General features: G+C 41.0%; 1 pseudogene; it reads right to left on the bottom strand.

Annotated features, from left to right (window-relative positions):
- Positions 1–4,176: 4,176 nt before the first annotated feature.
- On the bottom strand, positions 4,177–4,331 carry LOC126356827 (U2 spliceosomal RNA; annotated as a pseudogene).
- Between the last annotated feature and the right edge of the window lie 1,669 nt (positions 4,332–6,000).

Here is a 6,000-nt window from a genome sequence, read left to right on the forward strand (position 1 = left end):
GTGCTTTTGCTCTGTTTTCAGTATGTGTGTATCTGTGCATGTGTCACGGATGGTTCCCATAACCCAGAGTAGACCCAAGCTAGTGTTTGAGTGTGGATCCACCACACGTTATACCTGGAGTGATGTCTGGATACAGATCCACAATATGCTATGTCCGGGGTAGGGTTTAAAGGTGGATCCGCCATGCATTATATTTGGAGCGATGTTCAGAGGTGGATCCACCATACATCATACCTGGGACAGGGCTCAAAGGTTAGCCCACCTTGAGTTACACCCGGAGATGTATTCTGTGCCTGAAGTTGGTTCCACCAGTGGGAGGCCTGGGTCATGGGAGCCATCAGTAACATACACAGAGCAGGAGAGTAGACTGATGCTACATATATGCCTTAATAGTGAAAAGAGGAGGCTTTCTAGAGGCGTAGCGTCAAGGAGAAACGGCGATGTTATCCCGCACATGAGCAATACAATCTAACATCCGACCATGACTTGCATGTGCAAAAGGAAGGTTACTATGGGCAGTGGTTCAGGTGTAATAAGACTGTTACATCCCCTCTGGGTTCTGATTGTGTTGTTTATTTCCTCGTACGATGTCACTGCGTCTTCATATGCATTTTCGATGCCGAGAGTCATTTTATAGCATCGTTGTGAACATACCATAATTTCCGAATTGTAATCGGGTTTGAACTTCATTAATAGCAGACGTCATACACCTCTGGAAACCTATGTGGTGTTTGTGATACAAAGAATCGATATTTTCTTTGATGTGCTAGGTACTAGTTTTATCACTTTAAAGTTTGTCACCATAATTTATTGTAGAGAACTTGTAGGGAGAATGTATGTCATGTGCTGGAATTACATTTCTTACATTGGAATATTGACAGCATTGCACTTCACACTCTAGTGCCGAAAAACCCCTCCAGTCTCCATATGTTGCTATGTCTTCCACATTGTTGTCAATAAGAAACACCGCTTCTGTGTTTTATTTCAATCATCCTGTATGTTGGGCGAGCAGAAGCATAGTTTACACCAAGCAATGTATTGCTTTCAGTCAGAGCCAATGGATCAAAAAGCGTTTAGAACCTGACACAGACCCTGAAGTCGCGGTGCAGAGAACAAAATATATGGCAGTGTACAAAGCTGTAGACATACACTGCTTAGGTATGTTACAACAGAAAAAAATCAATGTGTCAAACAACAACGCAGATACCTCTCTTACGATTGATAGTTTGTGGCATGTGGTCCTCCTACAGCGACGAAACTTTACACTGGTCTGTATAAGCGATTTCAATCATTGGCCACCTGCACCAATGGACCAAAGCACGTATATTCAATAGGATCAGCACATACACTCGATGCTAGCATGCAGACAGTATTTGTTTCCCAATACATCAGAAGAGAGAGATGTGGTAATATCTTACTGACGAGGGGAGTTTCTGATAGGTGCATCGAGCTATGACCTCCCACTTCGCCTGCTAATAGGTGGGTAGGCATCTATGACACCCTAAAATTGTAGGTGTCAATGCGGCCTCGTTTTGAAATATTGCCTGTTAAAGAAGTTTGGGCAACTCTGTATATACAGAAAAGTTTCACGGTTCTGCTGGCAAGTGAACGAGTGTGCCGGCACGGTAGCTCAGCGTGCTCGGTCAGAGAGATGGTTGGCCTCTGTAATAAAAAACTGAGTGGAAGGATCAACAAATGACCTAGCCGGATGCCATGTAAAAAAAAAAAAAAAAAAAAAGTGGCAAGCGAGCGAGACTCCCGTCCAGGGAACCCTGGTTCGAGACGCGTCTATGCTACTTTTGTTTCCTTTTTTTTCAAATGCCTGTTTTAATTTATAATCAATCATGAAAATTCCGCAAGGAATTGATTAAAAGGAATTACAAGCGTCTATAAATCAAAATTACACATTGAATGTCAAATTTTGTTTCTATCTTTTGCGTTTTTTTTTTTTATTTTAACAGTATTCCATAACTTCAATGCAGTGGCGTTTCCTGCGGACTTGAGAAAATACAGATGCGATTACGACGAAAATGAATGTGCGTTCGTGCAATGTTCGTGGTGTCGAAAGTACAAATGTTTTGATTGTTTTTAAAAGTATCATCCGTCGGAATGTACTCGTCAAGATATAGGAAATATCGATTAAATTTTCCATTAAATGAAACATATTTTTAATCCCTCATTCGTTGGTATTTTTTTAATATTCCCTACCTCAACGGAAGAAAATTGAAAAAACAACGAAAAAAATTGAACAATAATAAAATATTTCAAGAAATTACATTACGCTTAATTTCCAGTTAAAATAAAAAAACGCAAAAGATTGGACCAAAATTTGACATTCAATGTGTAATTTTGATTTATAGAGGCTTGTAATTCTTTTTAATCAATTCCTTGCGTAATTTCCATGATTAATTATGAACTAAAACAGACATTTGAAAAAAAAAAGGAAATAAAAGTAGCATAGACGTGTCTCGAACCAGGGTCGCCTGGACGGGAGTCTCGCTCACGTGCTACTCTTTTTTCTTTTTTTTTTAATTGTGACGAAAATGAACGTGCATTCGTATATGTTCGTGATGTCGAAAGTACAAATGACGCGGCTACTAGCTCACTTGCCACAACCGTGAAACTTTTCTGTATATAAATAACTGTCCAAACTTTAACAGCCAATATTTCAAAAACGAGGCCGCATTGTCACCTACAATTTTAGGGTGTGATAGATTCCTACCCACACTATCAGCAGGCGAAGTGGGAGCTTATAAATCGATGCACCTCCCAGAAGGTCCCTTCGTAAGTTCTCTACTGGGTGACGTTGGTGGAATTTTTATAGATCGTAGTTTTTCTCTTTGAATGATAGAAAATAACGATGATACAGAGAACGCTTGGGTGACAGACATGAATGTAATGTGAGAGATGTAGATCTCCTTCAGACTGCAGCTCCTGTATGTAGTTTTCGGATGCACAGCAATGCAGCTGTAAAATCTTTGCCCTTCTTCAAGTTCCTGTATGATGTGGGGTCTTCCTAATTTTCCTGATACAAACACCACCACAACTGTTTGCACTGTTTTTTCCACTACCTCATGTTGCAAGAGAAAGCTTCATTTGGTGTTGGCCTTTCATACGGTACACAGTTGGTGGAGCCATGACAACATGTTCCCATTTCCACTGAGTGGTCAAAACACGGTCTTGTTGCACTGACTCAGCTCACCCTGTTTCTCCTCAGGATCCAGAAGGTGGCAGATATAGCGCTGTCTGCTCAGCTCTGACTTAAATTGGAACAATCACATGGACTCAACGGCAGGGAAGGCGGGACAGAGACTGAGCAAGAGTCACAAGATGCAGAGGGACTGCCTAAAACCACTTTGGAGTTTTACAGTAGCATATAGGTTTGAAAAAGGTGACTAGTTTCGAGATATGAGTTTTGCTGTATGGGTTCATTAGCAGAGTGGTTGGAAAAAAGATCACTTGTTTCGAGGTATGAGAGTGCCACGAATATGATTCACTAGTTGCTGTAATCATTAAAAGAAGTCTCCATAGGGTCCAATGCAAGTATGTGGTTGAATGGAGAAACTTGATTCTAAATCGCAGACAGCATTTCTACCAGAAAGCGTAACACTATCAGCGACTCTCGTGTATAGGCCTACCTGTAGAACCAAGACCACTTTTTGTTCAGGATGATACTGACATAGTCATTTTGATCATGCTTTTAATAGCTCGGTCCTTAGGCAAATGTATGTTCCCAGCAATAGAATCCTTAGGTGGACAACTTCAAATGTCGGTTCTCAATAATGTTCCCCAAAAAGAACATTGTCTTCCCTCCAGCTACCTGGCTGCAGAAATAAAAAAAAAATTGCTCGTCAAGCAAAGTGACTCTCATAATCAATTTAATTAACTAGCCAATTAATTTGATGTCAATGATGTACCGTCTGGCCGGTGGAAGCGACGGCTAGTGCACCACGGGTATGATTATTGAGTTAGAGTGGTAATCAGGTGTTCTTTCCCTGCGGTGATATCTTTTACCGAAACTCTCAGTCTTCCACCTACACGGGGAGAGACGATATCGTAATAAAATGAGATGTATTACCGAATTTATAAAGTGATACGTAATATAAACCTGATATTTACAACTTATCTGTTCTATTACCTTAAGAGACTTCGTATGTGACAACGCATTTGGTTGTTTTAAGGGAGGTTCCTGTGATGGAGATAGATCTTAGCACTCCATCATGAGCCAAAAATGAGTTTAATATTCTACTCCTGTGATGCAGGGCATAACAGATATTAAGCTGATTAGAACAGATTTTTTTCCACCTGATGAGAAAATACCTACAGGAAATGTAGCCTATGCTATACTGTTAGAGGGTTTTCACAAGAACGATATTTTATCGATGTGAAAATGCGTGTTTGCAACGATTTCTATCTACATTTCACATGGGAAATTTGCGGTGTATGGTCAACAACATAGGATTGTGTAAAGCGTATTTTTAAACTGGGCGTCTATGTGGGGGTGGAAATGGTTAGAGCTAATGCATACATCCAAGTGGCTGCTGTTTGTTTTGCGGTGCACCTTGGCTGATGGCAGATGTCACCAGGCTTCAGTGTGCTTTTACCAGTGGGTGGGATGTCTTAGGGGGTTGGTATAATTATATATGTTACTAGTTTGGACCGTGGCGTTAACCATGGTTAAACCATTATTTATATATAGATGTTAATGCCGAAACTCAATATTCAAGCGTATGCACTATCAGAAAAGCCACTTTGTGATATGTTTTAGTAAACCTTCAAATTTAGATCTCTCCTGAATTGATCAGGAACTATCATGTCTCAGTTTTTTCAAAAAGATGGACAAGAGAACTCTGACTTTCAAGAAAAGCTCGCACAGCATTAAATGAGGAAGCAATCCAACGTATGCGAAAAATACGGCCTAGTTTTAATAGCTGCGAGGATAATTCTTGTCAAGCACTTTGTAGTAGTCTCTAATTTTTGGGACTTCGAGAAAACACAGAATATAAGGAATCTAAAAGAAAAACTGTATGTGGTATACATCTGCTACATCATTCGCAACATCGTGGACAGTTAATTTCATTTTGTGGTTCATATAATGAACCACAGTTAAATCCTTATGTAAATGACTACGCAGTAGTGATGGGGAGCTCGTGAATGAGTCGTTCAAATGAACGCTTCACTCTAGTGAAGTGTGAACTAACCACTCAATTTCAGTGAACTGGTACTTCAAACTCTTCACAGATAGCACACTCCACACTTTTTTCTAGTTCGTTCACTCACTCTCTTCCCCTCTCCCTCTCCCGCTACATCGGCGCTGTCACTCATTCTCCCTTCGTGTCAGTCCTCCCTCTACTGCCTGTCGACGAATCGCGCGGTGTTTGTGGGGAACGATAGGTTTACGAGGGGTTGGGGCGGTGAGGGGCGAGGGGAAAGCAGCGTCAGTTGCTTCCTGCAGTGCTGACATCATTAACCGTGACTATTGGTGCAATTAAACTTCACGTCTACGGATAGCCTACCGTTGGTAGCGCTTGCATACAAATGAATATTAAAGATACAAACGAAGAAGCTGGCTGTGTGAGCACGCACAGCCAACATGAAAATAAAAGGTTTGTTAATGGTACTGAACAAGGGATTTTACTCGAAATCTTACCAATGACTACAGGTGACAGTTTACGTTTTGAATCTGGAGAGCCGACCGAAGTGGCCGTGCGGTTCTGGGCGCTACAGTCTGGAACCGGGCGACCGCTACGGTCGCAGGTTCGAATCCTGCATCGGGCATGGATGTGTGTGATGTCCTTAGGTTAGTTAGGTTTAATTAGTACTAAGTTATAGGCGACTGATGACCTCAGAAGTTAAGTCCCATAGTGCTCAGAGCCTTTTGAATCTGGAGGGAATCAACAGGAAAACGTCCCGAATAATTACTTAACGTAAGTATATAGACTTTGTAACAGTGGTAAACATACTCATTCTATTTTGCATTAAATTTTAAAAGGAACATAA

This window comes from Schistocerca gregaria, chromosome 3 (genome assembly GCF_023897955.1).
Source record: "Schistocerca gregaria isolate iqSchGreg1 chromosome 3, iqSchGreg1.2, whole genome shotgun sequence".
NCBI lineage: Eukaryota > Metazoa > Arthropoda > Insecta > Orthoptera > Acrididae > Schistocerca > Schistocerca gregaria.